Here is a 20,949-nt window from a genome sequence, read left to right as displayed (position 1 = left end):
TGATAGCCAAAAAAAGAATTCATGTCATCCAAAGAGCCAAATCAAATAAAATAACTAGCAACACTACCTATTCCAGGAGTTGTTATGAGTGTGTCACCTTATAATGTGACTTAGGGGATGGGAGCTTAATACTATCTATGTGAATTCTATATGACTATGATCATACATTTGGATAATATGTTTCTCCCTCCTTCTAATGACAGAGCTGAGGTTCAATAATCTTAAAATTTTAAACTTTTAAAATCTTTAAAACTGTAGTATTTTTAAGTCATAGGAACTTCATCCAAGCATAATATTTTAATACTCCATATTAAAGCAAATGGTGACCAAATAAAATATATAACATTTATTCATGTTAGAGAAAAGGAAGTATCTAATGGTAAATAAACAAAATGCACATCAACATAACAAGGTTGGATACTGGCAGAAGACAATTTTTTGGCTGCCTATCTGACAATGACCCTGAATATTCATACTGTACAGGGCCCTGCCCTCTAGTCACAGTTGATTAAAAAACAGTGATGACACCTGACTCAAGACACGTCAAACAAGGTCCTTTCATCAAGAATTTAAAATTTGAATTCAGAGGCTCCAGGGAGTCAGCTCCTAGAACTTGAAATAAGAGGCCATGCTGAGCCAGGCAACCTGCTTCACGCCTGTAATCCTAGCACAGTGGGAGGCCAAAGTGGGAGGATCGCTTGAGCTCAGGAGTTGAGACCAGCCTGAGCAAGACCCGTCTCTACTAAAGATAGGAAAATTAGCCAGGCACAGTGGCACACACCTGTAGTCCCAGTTACTCCAGAGACTAAGGCAGGAACAGAGCCTGAGCCCAGGAGTTTGAGGCTGCGGTGAGCTATGATGATGGCACTGCACTCTAGCCAGGGCAACAGAGCAAGACTCCGTCTCAGAAAAAAGAAAAAAAGACAGACCATGCTGGGAACCCGGGGACCCTGAGCAAGTAGGGAGAAGCACGAAGAGCAGGCAGAAGCAGCGTCTGGTAGTGGGAGAGAAGTACAGACAGACATCAATACAAACCACTTGCAGACAGGAGTGGTATGCGAGAAGGTGGTGAAGAGAGAAAGTTTCTGATGGCTTTCCTTCTTTCTCATCCACTCCTTTATGCGGTTCAAATGTGTAATACTTCTTCCTTTGGATTCTATGAGATATTGCATTAAAATTACTCTTCACTTCTTAATTAAGCTAGCTTGAATAGATTATTATTTTTATTTTATTTTTTTTTGAGACAGAGTTTCACTCTGTTGCCCAGGCTAGAGTGCCGTGGCATCAGCCTAGCTCACAGCAACCTCAAACTCCTGGGCTCAAGCAATCCTTCTGCCTCAGCCTCCCCAGTAGCTGGGACTACAGGCATGTACCACCATGCCTGGCTAACTTTTTTATATATATTTTTAATTGTCCAGCTAATTTCTTTCTATTTTTTTAGTAGAGACAGGGTCTTGCTCTTGCTCAGGCTGGTCTCAACTCCTGAGCTCGAGCAATCCTCCCGCCTCGGCCTCCCAGAGTGCTAGGATTACAGGCGTGAGCCACTGTGACCAGCCTGGAATAGATTATTTTTAAATTAAGCTAGTGTGACTACAAAGAGGTGGCCCCTAAGAAATAGAATGTCTTATATCTCAAGGTTATAATATTCCAAAATATTTGCTCTTACGCATCCAGGCCATAGTGTTACATCTCTAACAGCATTAAGGATCTCATAGTTATTTACTACTCCTTTTAAAGAAGGTAGATAGAAGAACTTTTATAATTGTCAATTGATTTCAGGGCTTTTATATGTTAAAACATGCCGGGTGAGAGAAAACAAAGAGGAAATAAGTAGAAACATGGCCTTCTGTGGTGGGTTGAATAATGCCCCATCCCCACCCCCAAAGATGTCCACATCCTAACCCCAGACACTGTGATGTGAGTATGCTCTTCCCATGGCAAAAGAGACTTTGCAGATGTGATTAAGCTAAGGACCTAGAGATGGAAAGATTATCCTGGGTTATCCAGGCGGTCCCTATCTAATCACACTTCTTAAAAGTGAAGACTATGGAAGAAGAAAGTATCAGAGAAGTAAGATGAAAGGAGGAGAGATTCAAAGTGCAAAAGGGCCTCAACTCACAGTTGCTGGCTTTGAAGATGGAGGAAGGGAACCGTGAGCCAAGGAAGGCAGCTGGCCTCTCGAAGCTGGGAATGACCCTCGACTGGTAACCAGCAAGGAAAAAGGGACCTCGGTCCTAAAAACCACAAGGAACTAAATTATGACCACAACACAAATGAGCAAGAAAATTATTCTGGCTATAGAAGAGATAATTATATAGATCCAAGTCAGGGAGACAAGCTAAGAAACTTGCAATAATCCAGGTAAGAATTGACAGTAGAAACTGTAAATGTGTTTGAAATCACCCAGGCAGAAATGTAGACTGAGGAAGAACAAAGGGAATCCAGAGCAAAGCTTCAAGAAGATAAACCTCAGAAAGGGACAGTTCAGGGCAATACACCTTTTAAAAAGTTTTTTTTTAATTATGGAAAATTTCAAATATTTCCCAAAGTAAAGAGAATAATAAAATGAACCCTCATGTATCCATCACCAAGATTCAAAATTTACCAATTTTCTACCACTTGTATTTTATCTATTCCATGATCCAATTTCTATCTTATGAATCTCTAAAGATAAGAAATTTTTTGACATAATCAAAATACCATCATCACACCCTATAAAATTAATACTTTTAATACCCTGTACATGTTTAATTGACCCCAATTATCTCCAAAATACCTTTACAGTGGTTTGTTTGAAACATGATCTACACAAAATTCACATGTTGCCTTTCTTAGGTATGTCTTTTGCAAGTTTGTTTTCCTTTGTTTGAGGGGGGGGGATCTATAACAGGACTTTCTCCCCTTCTCCCCTATCCCACTATTTGTTGAAGAAGCCAGGTTATTTACCCTATAGAATTTCCCACACACTAGATTGGCTGATTGTAATTTCATGCTGGATATTTAAAATGTTTCTCTGTCCTCTGCATTTCCTACAAACTGGTTGTCAGAGCTAGAACCTTTATTGGATGAAGGTTTAATTATTTTGCAGGAATACTTTACAGGTAGGGCTCTGTGTCTTCCATTGCATCTTATGAAGAAGCTTATAATGTCTGTTCTTCCCAATTTCAATGTGTCGAGATTGATCACCTGAGATTGATCAGGTAAAGTCACTCTAATCTATCCATTATGATGTTCTGCGTCAACTTTTTACCAATGGTTTTAGCAACCACTGATGATAATTAGCCAACTCCATTATTTCGTTATAGGCTTCAAAATGGTAATTTATTGATTTTACCATTCTGCCTGTGTTTATTTGCCATGATGCTTCCATAAAGAATTGTTCAACGTTGACTATTTGAGGATCCTGAAACATAGTCCTCCTCCTAAGAAAGGCAGGATAAATGCTTATTTCCCTTTTTTCATCAATTTTTAGAATAAGCAGTTGGATCCTTGACCACTTGAAAAGTTGATCTTCTTTGAGTATAATTACAAACTCATAGTTTTTTTATAGTTGGCTTTATAATACATGTACTTTAATAAATTGGATTATCTTAGGCTGTTCTTAGAATATAAAATTCAGTAAATATTTCTTGGTCCCTACTATTGAGAGGGACCAGTTAGTGGTTTATACCAATATGAGTAAAACTTGGTATCAGATCTCAGATTGCAGATGTAGAGTTGGGAAAGCATGCTATTTCAGTAAGGTCCAAGGAGAAAACACATACACATACAAACTGAATAATTTAGGAGAGTTTAATAAAAGAATTATTTACTATGTTGTGAGCAGAGTTAAAGGAAACAAACAAGGGATGGTAAAATATGCCAGGGTTAGCAACAGAAAGGTGCCCTTTAGGACTGAAGGGACAAGAGGAGAGAGCTCAGAGAGTGGCTGTCACCTTTGGAGAGGGCCAGATAAAAGAGTTGTGGCCTTTGGTAGAAGGGGACAGCCAACTAGGGGCGGCTGGCAGAGAAGGAGGGAGGTCAGTGAACACTCTTTACTCTCTTTTCACTGTGATCCTTGCTGGTGCATCCTCTTAGTTGGACCCAACTGGAGTAAAAGCAAACTTGTTGAGATACAGAGTGTGCCTGAGAAGGGAGCAGAGGGAATCCGGAAGGGCAAACAGAAAATATCCAACAAAAAGGACATACAGTTCTATAAATTTCAATTCAGTGTGACAAACACAACCTGCAAGAAGGAATACACACAATACAGAGATACAATGCAGAATACCTAGAAGAAGTAAATAATTCTCTTTATCTTGTAAAAATAGTGCTTAAGTTGGACTTTGGATTTTCTTTCAGCTTTTCATTACAAAAATTCAGAAAAGTGAAAAATATCATAAGAATACAGCTTAATACATTTTCAAAAAGTGAAAACAGACCTATATAATGAGCACCCAGATCGAAAAACAAATGGTACCAGCCTCCCAGAATTCCCCATATTGCCTCCTCATAGCTCTTGTCCTCCTCAAGGGTAATCACCATCCTATCTTCTATAATAATACCACATGTTAATTTTGCATGTTTTTTGAACTTTATATGAACAAAATTATGTAGGATGTATTCCTTTGTGTCTAGCTTGTTTGGCTCAACATTTATTGTGAGAGTTCTCCATACTGTTTCACGTTCTTGTAGTCTGTTCTATTTCATTGTTACATATTAAGTAATCTCCTATACAATAATTTATCCATTCTATAGTGATGGACATTTGTGAGATTCCTAGTTTCTCTGTATTACAAATAGCACACCTATGAACATTTCGGTTTTTTGTTTGTTTGAGACAGGATCCTGCTCTGTTCCCCAGGTTAGAGAGCAGTGGCATCATCCTAGCTCACTGCAGCCTCAAACTCCTAGGTTCAAGCCATCCTCCTGCCTCAGCTTCCCAAGTAGCTGGGACTACAGGTGCACGCCACCATGCTCAGCTAATTATTTTTTATTTTTTATAGAGATGGGGTCTTGCTATTGCCCAGGCTGGTCTCAAACTCTTGGGCTCAAGTGATCCTCCCACCTTGGCCTCCCAAAGTGCTAGTATTACAGACATGAGCCACCGCGCCACTGTACCCAGGTGACATTTGGGTTTTGAACATGGGCTAAGAAGGGCCATTTGCCAAGCAGACACAGAGGTAGGACTTTCTTGTGAGGGACACACCATGAACAATGGGATGGAGGCATGAAATAGCACAGGGCTGCTGGGCACCTCTAGGAAGTTCGCATCTCTGGGGTGTGGCTTGTAAGGTGGGAGTGGCAGGCCTGGAGTCTGGTAAAGCAGGCAGGGTCTAGAGTCTGATGAGCTTCAACAAAGTATGGGGGATGGGCTCCAGTGAAGGGTGTAGACAGAGGACTGGCTGCACTGGATGAGGATTTTAGAAAAATTGCTGTGGGCAGTAGTATTCAGGATAGATTGACGTAGGAATTTGATGGAAAACAGGAGGGCTATTTACTGGGCTTCTTCCACTGTCCAACATGGACAATTAACTGTGCTGTGATGTTTAGATGCTGGGATGTTCTCAATCTTTAGAAATATTTTCCTTAGGAATGCTGTATTATTGTGTCCTCAGCCTTTGAAAAACTTTGGTTCTAGGTCAGTTTGCATTCTCTTGATCAGCAGAAGCCATTTCAGTTTTAGAGCACAGACTGGAATTTTCATTACAGCCTTTATTTATTTATAATGAAAATCTGGCTTCCCCTGTATGTATGCTAGATGGAGAATGTAATCAGGCCAGAGCTGGAGAGTCTTGTTCATCATAAAAAGCAGTCACTTCCCTTTTAAGAGGCAGCAGGATCCCAATGGTGGTAGCTAAAGTTGAGCAAAAAGGCTGTCACAAGGAGGAAGTGGTTCCCGTAACAATTTTGGGGGTGGTCAGCAGGGAGACAGTGTTGCTGTTGCCTCCACTTCACTTTTTTTCACTTTGTTGGAAAATAGCACTAATACAAGCATTCATTTATTGATACTAAAATATGAGGTTCATGCCTCATACCTGCATATGTTGTATTTCAAAGAAAGTATTAGTGAGATATAACTAGAGAACACAGAACATGACACTTGACTTTCATGAGTGAGAGAGAGAGAAAGGGAGAAAACCAGATGGGTGACCATACAGAGAACATCATTCCAAATAACAAAAACTTGGCCAGACAAGGTGGTTCATGCCTGTCATCTCAACACTTTGTAAGGCTGAGGCAGGAAAACCCCTTGAGCCCAGGAGTTTGAGGGTAGAGTGAGCTACAGTCATGCCATCACACTCCAGCCTGGGTGACAGAGTAAGGCCCTGTCTCCAAAAACAAAAACAAAAACAAAAACAAAGAAACCCAAATAACAAAAGTCCTACTTACAAAGACAAAACCACTTATGGCTATTAATATTTTGCAAGTCAACACTAAATCAGACTAGGATGACAACTAAATTTTTGGAAGATAGCAAGGGTGATGTGATCAATTTAAACAGAAAAGAGAACAAATATTTTTGGTGGCACAGACTGTACAGAATCGGTGCATGACTTTGGACTTCGTGGTTGCGGTGGGTATGAGTCTATCACAAGCTTGAAACTCTCAGCTGAGGCAGCCATTCAGAATCATAGACTGGAATCAAAGTTCTTGAGAAACCAAAATACTTAGTTTGTGGCCTGAGGTACCTGAAGCTGTAACAGTTTAGTAGGATCTGGGGCTCAGCAAGGAACCTGTGACCAAAGGTTGACAGCTCAGTACATTCAGAAGAATGATTAAGGCGACAAGTGGTTTTTGAGTTTGATTATTTATCTAGCTCTTAGCAAAGGAGTTGTAGAAGAAACTATATGTGTCCTAGCCCTCTCATATACATTTAGTTATCAAATATCAAACTGCATATAACTGGTTATAAATGTTCAGTAATAGGAGAGATCAATAAGGGTGAAATAGTCAGAGAAGCCTTTTGGAACTGATGGGAGGCTGGAATAACTGGTAGAATGTGGACGTGTGAGGAGGAGCAAACGGGCTATTCTGGGGCAGTGTGTGTATGTGTATGCAGGTATTTTGTTCTGGGAGTTTTAGAGGGGCAGTAATGGCACCAATGTGACTAGAAGAAATAAATAGTGCTCAGCCTCAGACAGAGAGGGAGGTTCAGATGATGAAGGCTCTGGAAAAGAAAGAGGAAGGGTGAGGTCTTAGAAGGACTGGGAGCAATGAGTTATTGTAATTTACTGGGTAGGAGCAAGGTATGGTGTCTTAAGTTTCCTATTGCTGCGTAACAAATTATCACAAACTTAGTGGCTTAAAAGCAACATAAATTTGTTATCTTATAGTTCTGGATGTTAGAAATCTGGATGTTAGAAATGAGTCTTACTGGGCTAAAATCAAGATGTTAGCGGGCCAGGCGTGGTGGCTCATGCCTATAATCCTAGCACTCCGGGAGGCTGGGGTGGGAGGATTGCTTGAGGTCAGGAGTTCAAGAGCAAGACTGGTCTCTAGAGCAACTAAAAATAGAAAAAAAAAAAAGTAGCCGGGCATGGTGGCGCATGCCTGTAGTTCCAGCTACTTGGGAGGCTGAGGCAGAAGGATCACTTGAGCCCAGGAGTTTGAGGTTGCTGTGAGCTAGGCTGACACCACAGCACTTTAAGCTAGGTTATAGAGCAAGACTCTGTCTCAAAAAAAAAAAAAGATATGAGCAAGACTGTATTCTTCCCGAACAGTCTAGGAAACAACCCGTTTCCCTACCTTTTCTATTGCTAGAGATTTCTTGGCTTTTTGCCCCTTCCTGCATCTTAAAAGCCAGTAATCACATTGCTCCAGCCACCGCTCCCAGCTTTCCTTCTCCTTCTCTGACTCCCCAGCTTCTCTCCTCCAACTTTTAAAGACCTTTGGGATTACACTGGGCCCACTTGGACAATGCAGGATATTCTGTCTACATTAAGACTGTTAATTTAATCACAATTGCAAAGTCTCTTTTGCAATGAAAGGTAACATATTCATTGGTTCTGGGGAGTAGGATGTGGACACTTTGGAGAGACCATTATTCTGCCTACCACATACAGTACAGTGACTTAATCCTAGCCCTGAATCAGTAAACAGGCATCAGCTTTTCAACCTTGTCACCAATGCAAAGATGCTGAGGAGGAATGTATCAGAGGTCTCATTCTTTATAATGACTGCCGTTGGTACATAATAATTCTGGAAGTCACCAGCATAGAAGAGAGTACTGTGTGCCTAGAATATACGCCCTTCTCCCCAGTCCTCACCACAGGCTATTCAGATCGGCTTACAACTCAGGGGTTCTGCAAGCACAGAATGATTCTGCAACTTCAAAAGAACAGGAACCCCAGCAAATGGAAAACTGCAGTGCCCTGAGACTTTAGGAAACGGTACAGACAGATCTAAAGTGAGTGACCACAGGAAGGAACTGGATCATGTTAGCAAATCCACTGAGTGCTTAATTTCACTTCTTGTTTTAACATTAGTTTGATTTCCTTGATCGGTTACAAATCTAAGTTGTTATTTTGGTTCTGCGAATGGAAGAAACGACCATGTGCCTATTCCACTACAGTGGGAAGTAATGATATTTCTAAACGATTTCGTAGTAATAACTGAGAGCTGACTCAATCATTCTTTTTTAACAAATACATAATGCAAGCTAACTTGGTGCCAGGCACTAAGGACAGAACAACGAGTAACATTCTGTCCATAATCTCATGGTCTAGAAATGCTCACAATAGTCATGTGAGATAGATGTACCTCTCACTTGCAGGTGAAAGAATAAAGTCTCAGAACAATGAAATAACTCATGCAAGGACATACAAGCTAAGAAATGACAGGGAAGGAATTCAAACACAGGTCCACCTGAGGCTAAGGCCCATCTTCTTCCCAACACACAACATGGCATTCTCCTGGCCTCAGACCACCCTTTTATTGAAAATACTTTATACTTTTACATTTTGGGTTCATATGCTATCAAATGATTATGTTGAATAAGACAAAGAATTCATGACCTTGCAAAAATTTACAATTCCTTTTTTTAATCAATCATATGTGACAGGGCCTTAGAATTCTAAAATCTACTGATGTCTATCAGCCGTGATTATTGTATGTTCAGCCCACCTTACACTGATGCACACAGTCAACAATTGGAGATTACTCAAAAGAATTTTCCAGTCAGCAAACGCTGCAGCTCCAAGGGCGCACATAAAGCCATGGCGTGAAGGAGCTCAGCGAAAGCTTCAGGAAGGAGGTCAAATTTAAACTGAGTCTAAAGGCTGGTTCCGATTTGGATAAATAGTTAGGGTAAGAGCCGCCCGATCAAATAAAGAGTAAAAGGCAAGAAAGATAAGAAGCCCATTGCCTTTTCAAAGCCAGTGAGACAATTAATTTGGAAGCAGAGAGTGACATGCAACTATGGAATGTATGAAAGTCTTCCCAATCCTTCCAGACAACTTATCCCTTCCTTCTCTATGTTCCCCTAATATTTCCACCATACAGTTATAATTGTATGATGACATAAATAGTCATCAGGACACAAATAATAGCAAAATATAGTAAAATCATTAGGAACTAATGAATTTTAAAATATATTTCCTTTTTCTTTTCTAATTTTCTTAATTTTTTGTAGAGATAGGGTCTTTCTATTGCCCAGGCTGCTCTTGAACTCTTGGCCTCAAGAGATCATCCTGCCTTGGCCTCCCAAAATGTTAGGATTACAGGCATGAGACACTGGCCCAAGCCTAAAATATGTTTCTACTGTGGCATTTAATGTTTTGCATCATATTAATAATTATTTGCTTGTGATATCTTGCTAACTATTTCCATGGAGTTCACAGTAGGAGAGAAAAAAATTATGGATTGATTGATTGATTGATTGATTGAATCAATGAATGAATGATTAGATGAATAAATACCTGCTCCATTAGCTGTGAACTCTAAGAATAAGGCTTGTGTCTTACCCATCTTTGTATCTCTGCATATAGGTTTTCAATAAATGTTTATAAAATGATTCATTCAATCATTCCTCAAGGATTCTTCTTCCTTTTTTTCTTACTTTCTTCCATCTTCCGCATTTTGAAGCCCTTTCTCATCACTAGCCAGACAAGTGTAACATACACCTGCAAAGTAGGCAACCCTCCCCTCTGCACCAGTCGTTCCCCATGCACAAGGGTACTATTCACAATGGTATGCTAGAGCCACTTCATGTGAGATCCTGAGAGCCAATTGTGAAATGTTCAGGAATTTTGCAAGCCAGTTGTTAAGCCTAACCATTATTAAAATGTAAATGATATAAACTTAAAATGAAATAAATTATATTTTCAAACTCATTAATTCCTAATCATTTTACTATATTTTACTAGTATCTGTGTCCTTGAGGTTATTTATGCCAATTTTAACTGTATAGTGGAAATATTATATTATTGTGAGCTACTGTGCATCTCTTCCCAATCCACATTCAGTGATGTCACATGGAGAGCTTGAAAGAGCACATGAAGTACTTAACAGTATGTAAATTGGCAAACACTATAAAATAGAGTGTGATTTATCATTTTGGTATCTAGACCAGGGGTCAGTTAACGTTTTCTGTAAAGAGCCATTAGTAAATATTCTAGACTTTAAAACCATTTTCCAATTCAACAACAAAGTTGCTCACATACTGATGAATGAGTGAGGTTCTAGCTTATGTCTTTGTTATCTTACTATCATCTTATTCATTGATGTATGTGAAAATATCAATAAACATTCATATTGGAACTACATTCCCTTGTCAGTTGTAACTAGAGGTTGACTAGGATACAAGAGTTCAGCAAAAATCAATAAAAGCATTCTGTGAGAGTCAATTGGTTATATGGAATTTACAAAAAAAATATTGCATATTTTATTATTATTTGTAAATTATGTGCTATACATCTTTTGTATTAGTAAAATTTATAATAAATGTATGTACTTATATATGTGGATGTACTTTTTCCCAGATTGCTGGTGGTTAAAGATTTACCAGCACATACTGGGACTATCACTCTACACAATAATTTCCAATTGCTTATATATATGTTTTAATTTATCTCAAGACTTTGAGTATCTTGAAAGTAGTGATCATACCTTATTTATTTCTTTGGTCTCAGACCCTTCTACAAGGTTTACCTTTATTAGCGCAATAAAGATGTGTTTTTGAAAGTAATTGTATTAATGATCATTAATAAAAGCAACTTATATATACTGAGCCTTTACTATGTGATAGAGAGAGTGCAAAGTACTTTACACGCTCATTTAATCCTCATAACAACCTATGAGGTGGGTGGTATTTTTTCCATTTTATAGTTGAGGAGGCTATGATTTGAGAACCTAAGTAGCTTGTTCAAAGCAACACACTTAATAATCAGTGAAACTAGGATTTGAAACCACACAGTCTTGCATCTCAGCCTGAGCCCTCAATGATGACTCTGGAGTTTCCACACCGCCTCCCATTTGTACTATTATTTGCTTAATATTTTTTCTTTAAATTGACTCACTTCCTTCATTTAAATATATTTAGCCTCATTTGTGAAATCACAGGTTGGATAATCTGCCCATGTTTTTCCAAGTATATATTAAAATATACACACAACTATAAGGTAAAAACATTTCACCTTTCATGACATACTTTCGGAAACAGTGGTCTTTTCCACCCTGCCCTGAAAAATGGCATCCGTGAAAACACCTATTAGAATGCTCTGTGCTATCCCCTGCGCCATCTGAGATGGCTCTTTCTCCGCTCCGTGGACTCTTGGTCTTCCAGGTAATGAGTTAGATGGCTAAGATTTCTCCTAAAGGCCAGTGGCCCTGGCTTGTCAGCAGGGAAGACAAATATTATTTGGGACATTCATTAGATTGGTATCTGGGTTTCAGAACAAGAAGGAGGTTGTTTAGCATGCTAGCCAAGCACTGTCTCAAGTCTAGGTTACCAAGGCTCTCGGGATTATGGTTTACACCCACGATTAGATAAAATTAAATGCCATTTTGTTTTTTCTTATTCTTGGTCCTTAGCTCGAATTCAATCTCTGTTACTTAAAGGATAGAATTTAGTTATATCTTAGTCTCCTGGTCAAATGTCACCTCATGGAAACCCAATCTCAAATGAATATCTAAAAGACAAGCTTTCTGAAACCAAACCCATGCCTAACACAGCACGCTGCGGAGAATTAAATTAAATTCTAAGGAAAATTAAAAATTGTTTATGAAATAGCTAAAGTCTTTAAACAAAAGTTCTGTCTAGGCAAGTTTTGTTACTATTTGCCCTGCCATAATTAATCCAGTCATCTGTTAAACTCCACTGTCCTGCGGACTCTCTCAGAGTGGGTTAAAAAACAAGACAGCATTCTGGAACAGCGTGGCCTTAAAGGGAAGAGGTGGTGTTTGATCACTCACCCTGTTCCCAGACCCTAAGAAGTCATTATTCCTGCCAGGAAAGACATTTCTAGTTTGTTTAAAGTATCGAAGATTAAAAGATTAGACAATAGCTTGGAACTTAAATGTGGTTTTGATGAAGAACACACCGTGGTTAAAGAAAAATCCTCACCAGATATAGATAGTAGAAAAAAGAAAATTACACTGACTGCTGTTCAGCTTCAACACTCAAATATGTCCTCGATTTAGTGTGTGTGACCAGTGTGATCAGCTCAGAGTCCCTGTCATCTCTGAGCAGGCTTCCCTGAGAAGACTTCAGTGATACTCCCAAAGAAACTCAGGCCAAATCCCCTGAGCTCCATCAGCCAGGGAATAAGACTCCAGTTTGGCAGCTACCATATTGTAGTGCTATTGTTTTCCCGTCTATTGCTCCCTCCGGGAACAGCTTGGCAGGAAGAATGATGTCCTATTTACCTTTATAATCCACTTCCTAAAACAGCATCTGGCACATAGTCAATGTCCCAATACTCCCTGAATGCATGAAAGTAAACTAGGGACCTTCTGAGAGGGCTGGGTGTCTTGTTACCAGTTTTGTGTCGTGTTATAATTTAAAAGTCTTATCCAATAATGCTATGAGAATGAGGAGGCAGAAATGATTAAAATCATTTGTCCAGTGAAAGAACTGAAACACAGAGAGGTTGGCTTTGACCAGTCACAAAGATGGTAGGTGGCAGATTTAAGAATAAACTTCCAAGCTTAATGCAAATTTGAGTCCCAATCATGACATAGACTTGGGAAATTTAGGAGGCCAAAGGGAGCATAATTTTGATAATCTATGGATCAAAGAAGTTGTGAATGTAAGAAGCTTGGCTTAAAAAGAATAATCAATAATTTTAGAGAAAATAATGATGAGTAGCTTTGTTTGTGTTGCCTAAGGTAGTCAGATGCCTGAAATTCCATAAGGACTAGGTTCCATTTGCTCTGCCTTAAGGCAAAATGATTATTTCATCCTATTAATAAGGATTGATTTATCTGATTACCACACTCGTTTGCTAACACTCATGTTAGCCATTGAATAGAGACCAGGAATACAGAGAAGAGGGCTAGGAAGGTATGGCTCTGTCTAGGATAATAATTCTCAATTATGGCTATGAATCATCTGAGGGACTTTTAATAATACAAATGCCTGGGCCACATGCCAGAGCATTTATAGCAGAGGCTTTGGGAGTTACACCTCAGGCATCTGTATTGAAAACAACTTCACTCGTGAGTTTTAGCATTCATTTACTGGGTCACAACCAACATTTTATAAAATACATGGAATGGGGAAAAAATGACAATATTCTACATAATAAAGGTAGGATATGTTTTGTAAAACTTTTATTTCAGTTGTGGTGTGTGTGTGTGTGCGCGCGCGCACGTGTATACAATGTAAAATATGCTTACTAGGTGTTGTGGTTCAAAATGGTCAATAAAAACTGATTTGGATGGATGAGACTCTGTGGTCATGAGTCATAGCAGGGAGAAGCAGCAGGGCAAACAGGTAGAAGGGGCAGTGTTCTCATTTTCCTCTCTGTTTCACTTAGGACCCGGTTTGTGGATCAGTCTTACTTCAGAAGATTAGAATCACAGAGCTGGAAGGAGCTTCCTTTTTAGTAAATTACCCTAATTTTGTGGGAGGACAAATTTCCCTAAGACAAAGGATCTGTCTTAAATTGGTGGTATAAGGAAAAATTTGTGATTCAATGGAAAACTATGCATTGTCTATAGCATGCTGTTCCAGGATATCTTCCAATAATTCTGTGGAAGCTATTTTACAACTCTTAAAATTATGAATAACTGATAGAAATAAATTCTTGTCTACAGAATTGCAAGCTCTGTCCTGTCCAGTAGAGATTGAATTGACTTCCGCCCCAACTTGGGAGAAGTTAGGGTTGGCTCCCCATGCACACTCATTTCAGCATTCCTTTAATAAAAATCTATGCTCTCATGACTTCTCCTTTGAACCATTTATAACATCTGTGTAATTCTAACTTTACAAGTTAAATAAAATATTTAACAAGAGCCATGATTTTATCCTTTTTTTTTTAAGTTAACTTTTAACAATGATAATTCTCTCTGTAGAACCACATGACAGGTCTTTTTACTTTGTGGCATTTTCTTTCTGTGGGCCAAGTTGCCACCACTTCCTGACCCCATACCACCCTACAATCTGCCATAGCCCAGCCACAAACAGGATCTGAACTCACCACAGATGTTGGGCCTGGACCTAACCCAAGAAAATCATGCCTATGGTTAAGTAATACCATGACATATCTATGGTTTCATGTGAAACAGAAGTGCTGATGAACTCTTGGAAATCAAATTAAACTCAACTTTCAGTATACTTTTCTAGTCATGTGCCTTACTCATTTCAACAAATATTTATGTAGGATTTCCTTTTCTGGCACCGTGATAGAATAGATACATTGAAAAACTTCCTACTGTAAAATACCTAGAAATGACAGAAAAAACAAACCAAGCATTTTTTTAAATACACAGCTAAGCTTAAGAAAAATAGGACAAATGGTGCTGGAACAACTGGACATCTATATGCAAAAAAAAAATGAATCTAGGCATAAACTTTATACTCTTCACAAAAATTAACTCAAAATGAATCATAGACCTAAATGTAAACTGCAAAGCAATAAACTCCTAGAAGATAACATAGGAGAAAATCTAGACAACCTGAGGTATGGTGATAACATTTTAAATATGACACCAAAGACAATCTATAAAAGACCTAACTGATAAGCTGGACTTTATTTTAAAAACTACTCTCAAAAGATACCATCAAGAGAATGAGAAAACAAGACACAGACTAGGAGAAAATATTTGCAAAATACATATCTAATAAAGAACTGTTGATCCAAAACATACAAAGAACTCTTAAAACTCAACAATAAGAAAATGAACGACCCAATTCAAAAATGAGAAAGATCTGAACAGACATCTTACCAAAGAAGACATACGGACGACAAATAAACATATGAAAAGATGATCAACATCCTATGTCCTTAGGGAAATGCAAATTAAAACAACACTGAGATACCATTGCATACCTATTAGAATGGCCAAAATCCAAAACACTGACAACACCAAACTCTAGCGAGGATATGGAGCAACAGGAACTCATTATTACTGATGAAAATGCAAAATGGTACAACTACATCAGAAAGAAGTTTGGCATTTTCTTATAAAACTAAACAAACTCATACCATATGACCCAGCAATCTTGTTCTTTACTATTTACCCAAATGAGTTGAAAATTTATGTTCATATAAAAACCTGGGCACAGATGTTTATAGCAGCTTCATTTATAATTGCCAAAACTTGAAAGCAACCAAGTTGTCCTTCAGTAGGGAAATAAATAGAAATACCATGTGGAATACAGACAATCAAATGTTACTTAGAACCACACAGAAATGAGCCAGCAAACCATGAAAAGACATGAAGGAAACCTAAACGCATATTACTAAGTAAAAAAGCCAATCTGAAAAGGCCAAATACTATATGATTCCAACCGTATGACATTCTGGAAAAGGCAAAACTATGGAGACAATAAAAAGACCAGTGATTACTAGGGAGAGCGATTACCACGGCAGAGTGACTACCAGCATAAGCAGAGCACCAAGGATTTTTAGGACAGTGAAACTATTGTATGATACTATAGTGGTGGATACATGTCATTATACATTTGCCCAAACCCACAGAATGTACAACACCAAGAGTGAGCTCTAATGTAAATGATGGACTTTTCGCAATAACAATGTGTCAATGTAAGTTATCAATTATAAAAAAGCATACCACTCTGTTGGGTATGGTATGTGGATAGTATGGAGGGTTGGGGACATGATAGCTTTCCAAATTTTCCACTCAATTTTGGTGTGAACCTAAAACTGCTCTAAAAATTAACATCTATTTTTCAAAAAAGAATAAAGAATAAAAGAAAATATGAAAATTAAATCGGTGCCAAATAATCTTCCCACAAAGAAAACACCAGCCCTAGACAATTTTCAAAGGCAAGTATTTCCAAATACCGGAATAATACAAAATATGTCATAGTATAGAAAATTAAGGAACACTTCACAGCTCATTTTATGAATGCAGCACAATCATGACACCATGCTTCAGAGAATACAAGTCATCTAACCCCACAGTCAGTCTGGACGCTATGGACCCAAACCATACCTTATGTTCCATGTTAACATGACTTGGTGCCATCCCTTTCTCTTCATTAGCATGTCTTTTTCTTCTAGGAGTAGCCTTTCCAGGTACATTGTTCTCTGATTCTTCTGTATAGAAATTTCCTGAAAGATTCAGCAACTCTTCATTGGTAAATATCAACGGACAGTTTACACCCTACAGTTGTTTGAATTCCTCCCAGTCTTTCCACCAGTCCTTTCCAGTTCAATCCTGAACTGTTATATCTTGATGCTTATGCAATCCTAATCAGCCCCCACCCCCGTTAGAAGAAACTTCTTAAATCAGGCTTCCAATTCAATAAATTCTGACGTTACCTCCTCACTTCACAGGCATTGCCAATACTTTGCAGAGCTGGTGTTCTCTTATTGCCGTAAGCATCTGTCTCATCAAATTGTCAGCTCTGTCTCACCAGCAGTTTGTGTTGCTAATGTTTGGGGGGCCATCCTTTGACATTTCAAAAAGAGCACATAAAAAAAGAAAATTACAGGTCAGTCCTACTTAAAAAGATACATGCAAAAATCCTAAACAAAATCTTATATAACTAAATATAGTAATATATAATGTATAACTTGCTATTATAATGCAATAACAGCTAATATGTGATGACCAAGTTCAGTTTACCCCAGGAATGCAGAGTTGTATTAATATTAAAGTATCTATTAGTGTAATTTACCACCTTATAAGTTAAAGGATAAAAATTATATGATCAACTTAATAATGCAGAAAACCTTTTGATAAAATATTGATATTCATTCATAATAAAAGCAAGTCTCAGACCAAATTTAAGCACAACGTAGACATTAAACAAATATTTATTTATGAGAATATTCAAACCAGCTTATATAACCTGTCCTAACCCTTGTGTATGACTAAATAGGCTTAAGTCATCACTTAGGATAGGTCAAGTAAACACACTCAATAGTAAAATGCTGAAAACTTTCCCATTTAGATCAGAACAAGACAAGGGCACTTCTATCATCTTTTCTTTTCTACATTGTATTAGAAGTCCTAGCCAATGCAGTAAGAAAATAGAAGGGTTAGAAGGAAAAAACAAAAATTTCTTTAATTAGATGATAAAGATTTTTGATTTTCCATAATCTTAGAAAACCAAAAGAATCTTTAAAAATTATTTGAATTCCTAAGAGTGTAGCTGATTAAAAAAGCAGAATAATAAATCATATGTGACACTCAAGATAACATGAATAAAGTGCACCGGCAGATAATTCTGCAAAGAGGGCCATAGCACCATGTGAAGCTCAAAACTGCAGGAAGTGTTATTTGCTGCCTGGGGAGTCCCTCATAGCTCAGGTATGACACGAGCTGTGGGAAGCCATTAGAATCTTTCTGTGTAAGCTCCCAAGATTTAATTCACCTTACCCTTGTGGTATTTCCTATTGCCCAAGAAATAAAATTCTCTCTGTGATTTGTTTTAAGTCCTTTTAGTCTTTAGCTGCTTCCTCAGGCTACAGGCTAAATTATTTTTATTGCTAAATGCTGGATACTTAAGATGCTTCTTGATTTATTTTTTTTTAATTTTTCATTAACAAACTTTTTCCAGTAACCCCAGAGTTGGTTAGAAAGAAAGGAAACAAAGATGGACAGAGCGCCTCCTTCATGTAAGGTGTTGTACTGTTCACTCTTACATTTGTGTCTCAGATACACAAAAGTCTGTAATGATAGCATTAATATTACTAAGAGCTAAAATTTATTGATCTCTTACTGATCTCTACATAGAATATCTCATTTGATTTTCACCCAAACCTTATAAAGTAGGTGTATTTGTCTCTTCATTTTACAGAGAGAAATACTAGGCTTAGAGAAGTTAAGAACACAACTGGGAAGCCATGCCATTAAGATTTGAGCTCTTGTTAATCCTTCCAACGGCCACACTTTAACCATGATGCAGCACTGCCTGCCTGTAAATTAGAGAGCGTTATCTCCATTTTAGAGACGAGGGTATAGGTGCAAAATGTGCTCAGATCACACATTAATAAACAGCAGCACCAGGATTTAAACCCAACTATGTCTAACTGCCAAATCTGAGTGCCCCACCTTGCAGCACACCTTGCTGATGCAAATAATTTTTCCATTCAGGTCTAAATGTGAAACTAACTTCAATATGTTGTACTACAGAGTCAGGGACCATAATGAGGCTAAATAGGAATGAATTGGGATGAGCCCATACTTGATTATGACTAGAAAAGCCTGTCTGGCCCAGACACTGTGAGATGGCCCAGTAGGTGAATCTTAGTTTTTCAGACAGGCTAGTCATGAGCATATGCCTTGTGTTCCAAGCTTGCCTTTGCTCACTTTCTTCTGGATTCTTCTTGCAAGAGAATGGAAGAAATTGCTGTTTTCCTTCCTGCATTGCTTCTTTGGGTTCCTCTTTCACTTGGGGTTTCTAATCTGTGACCTAACCAAGATTATGGGAGGACACAAGACAGGGTAGAAAGAACTCGAGTTTTTTATCAAATAGGCCAGGAGTTTGATACTCTCCATATGGTCTATTCTAGGGTCTCCTCACTTATTGGATGGTCCTAGCACCAGCAGGGTCAGCATCACCTGGGTACTAACTCATCAATACTAAGGGGCTTACATGGTGTAATATTCATGGGGTGCCAGTCATGCTTGTAGCCCTGGCTTGGGCAATCAAGGCAAATGCATTACATGTAACCAAAATGTTTGTATCCCCATAAAATCCTGAAATTAAAAAAAATACTCTACTGTGTGAAAGAAGCCAAACACACACACACACACACACACACACACACACACACACACACACACACACAAAGAAAGAAATGCCCAGACCTACCGAATCAAAACCTGCATTTTAACAAGATATCCAAGTGATTCGTATGAACACTGAAGTTTGAGAACCCTTGGTCTACAGCATGATAACTAACACTCCAAGTCCCAATTTCCTTGTCTGTAAAATGGGAATGATAAGCAGGGCATTTTAGAGGCTGATAATAAATGCAAAGAGCCTAGGACAGAACCTGACTCACAGTAGGTATTTAATAAAAAAAAGATTAATTACAATTTTATGGCTTTTATCCCAATTCCCTCTAGACACTAGTCCATTATTTGGAAACTTCATATGTTTTTCCTGCTCTACTGGATTTTTTCCACTAACATACAAACATGTTTGGGACAAGTTTTCCCCATTGGAAAAATAAATAAATAGAACCCCTCTCCTGATCCTACCTCATCTCCATCATAGCCACATTTCTTTCTCTCCTTCCCTCTACAGCAAAGCATCTCGAAAGAGTTATCTTGACACACCCTCCTTGCTCCTCTCTTTCCTCTCCTGATCCCAACACTGCATCAAAATAGCTTATCTCCAGGACATCAGTGACCACCATGTTGCTCAATCCAGAGGTCACCCCTGAGGCCTCATCTCACTTATCAAATGTATCAGAAGCACTTTCTGCCTGGAAAACCATCTTTGTTTTGATTCTAGGACACCACAGTCACCTGATTATCCTCTTGCATTCCTTGCTACTCCTTTTCTTCCTTTTGCTGCTACTATTTCTCTTTTATAATTGTGAATGTTGACATGCTGTAGGGCTCAGTATTGAGGCCAATTTTTTTCTCTGTCTATAATCACTCTCTGGTGACCTCATTCAATCTCAATGGCTTTAAGTATATCATCTACTGGGGGGGTGACTTCTACATCATATCTGTAGCCTGAACCCTTCCCCTAAATATTAAGCCCATGTATAGAATCACCTACTTGCCATCCCCAGAAATCTGCACAGCTCATTCCTTCACTTCCTTAACCACCTCACTCAAAAAGTCACTTTCTCAGGGAGACCTGCCCTGGGCAGCCTAAAATTCTACCTACCCCTCCTCTGCACAAAAATTTACATCTTCCTTTCCTGTTTTATTTTATTTTTTTTTTTAGCACTTACCACTGTCTAATATATTATATATTTTAACTTACATATGCCTTACTTATTATTTCTCCCTCCCCCCACAACTTGAACATAAGCTCCACTAGACAAGGATTTCTGTTTTCTTTATTCTCTACTGTATTGCCTGTGCCTAGAATAGTGCATGGCATATAGTTGTTGCTCCAGAGTCACTAAATGAATGCAGAACCCCATTCTATAGTTGACGGAATAGTTTCAGGATGGGTGTTCCCAAGGTCACAGAGCTAGTCAATTGCAAAGCTGTCTATCTGACACCAAATCTCTTACTCATACTCCATGTTACACACTGCCTCTATTTGAGTTTTTGCATGGTCACTTTCATTCTTCAGCTTTCACTTTTGCAAATGATATGTTTTGGGGGACTCGGTACCATCCCCTTGAGCAGGGCTCATTCTCT

General features: G+C 38.5%; 1 long non-coding RNA gene across 1 annotated transcript in view; it reads right to left on the bottom strand.

Annotated features, from left to right (window-relative positions):
* Window positions 1-20,949, bottom strand: part of LOC123650032 — a 73,145-nt gene that overhangs the window by 12,078 nt on the left and 40,118 nt on the right. Inside the window, exons 2-3 of the long non-coding RNA XR_006739233.1 lie at window positions 16,932-17,061; window positions 16,603-16,721 (exon numbers count right to left, since the gene is read on the bottom strand). This is a non-coding gene — a long non-coding RNA (uncharacterized LOC123650032). The remainder of the gene's footprint in view (window positions 1-16,602; window positions 16,722-16,931; window positions 17,062-20,949) is intronic.

Source organism: Lemur catta, chromosome 14 (genome assembly GCF_020740605.2).
Source record: "Lemur catta isolate mLemCat1 chromosome 14, mLemCat1.pri, whole genome shotgun sequence".
Classification (NCBI taxonomy): domain Eukaryota; kingdom Metazoa; phylum Chordata; class Mammalia; order Primates; family Lemuridae; genus Lemur; species Lemur catta.
This window is presented reverse-complemented; position numbering and strand designations above follow the sequence as displayed.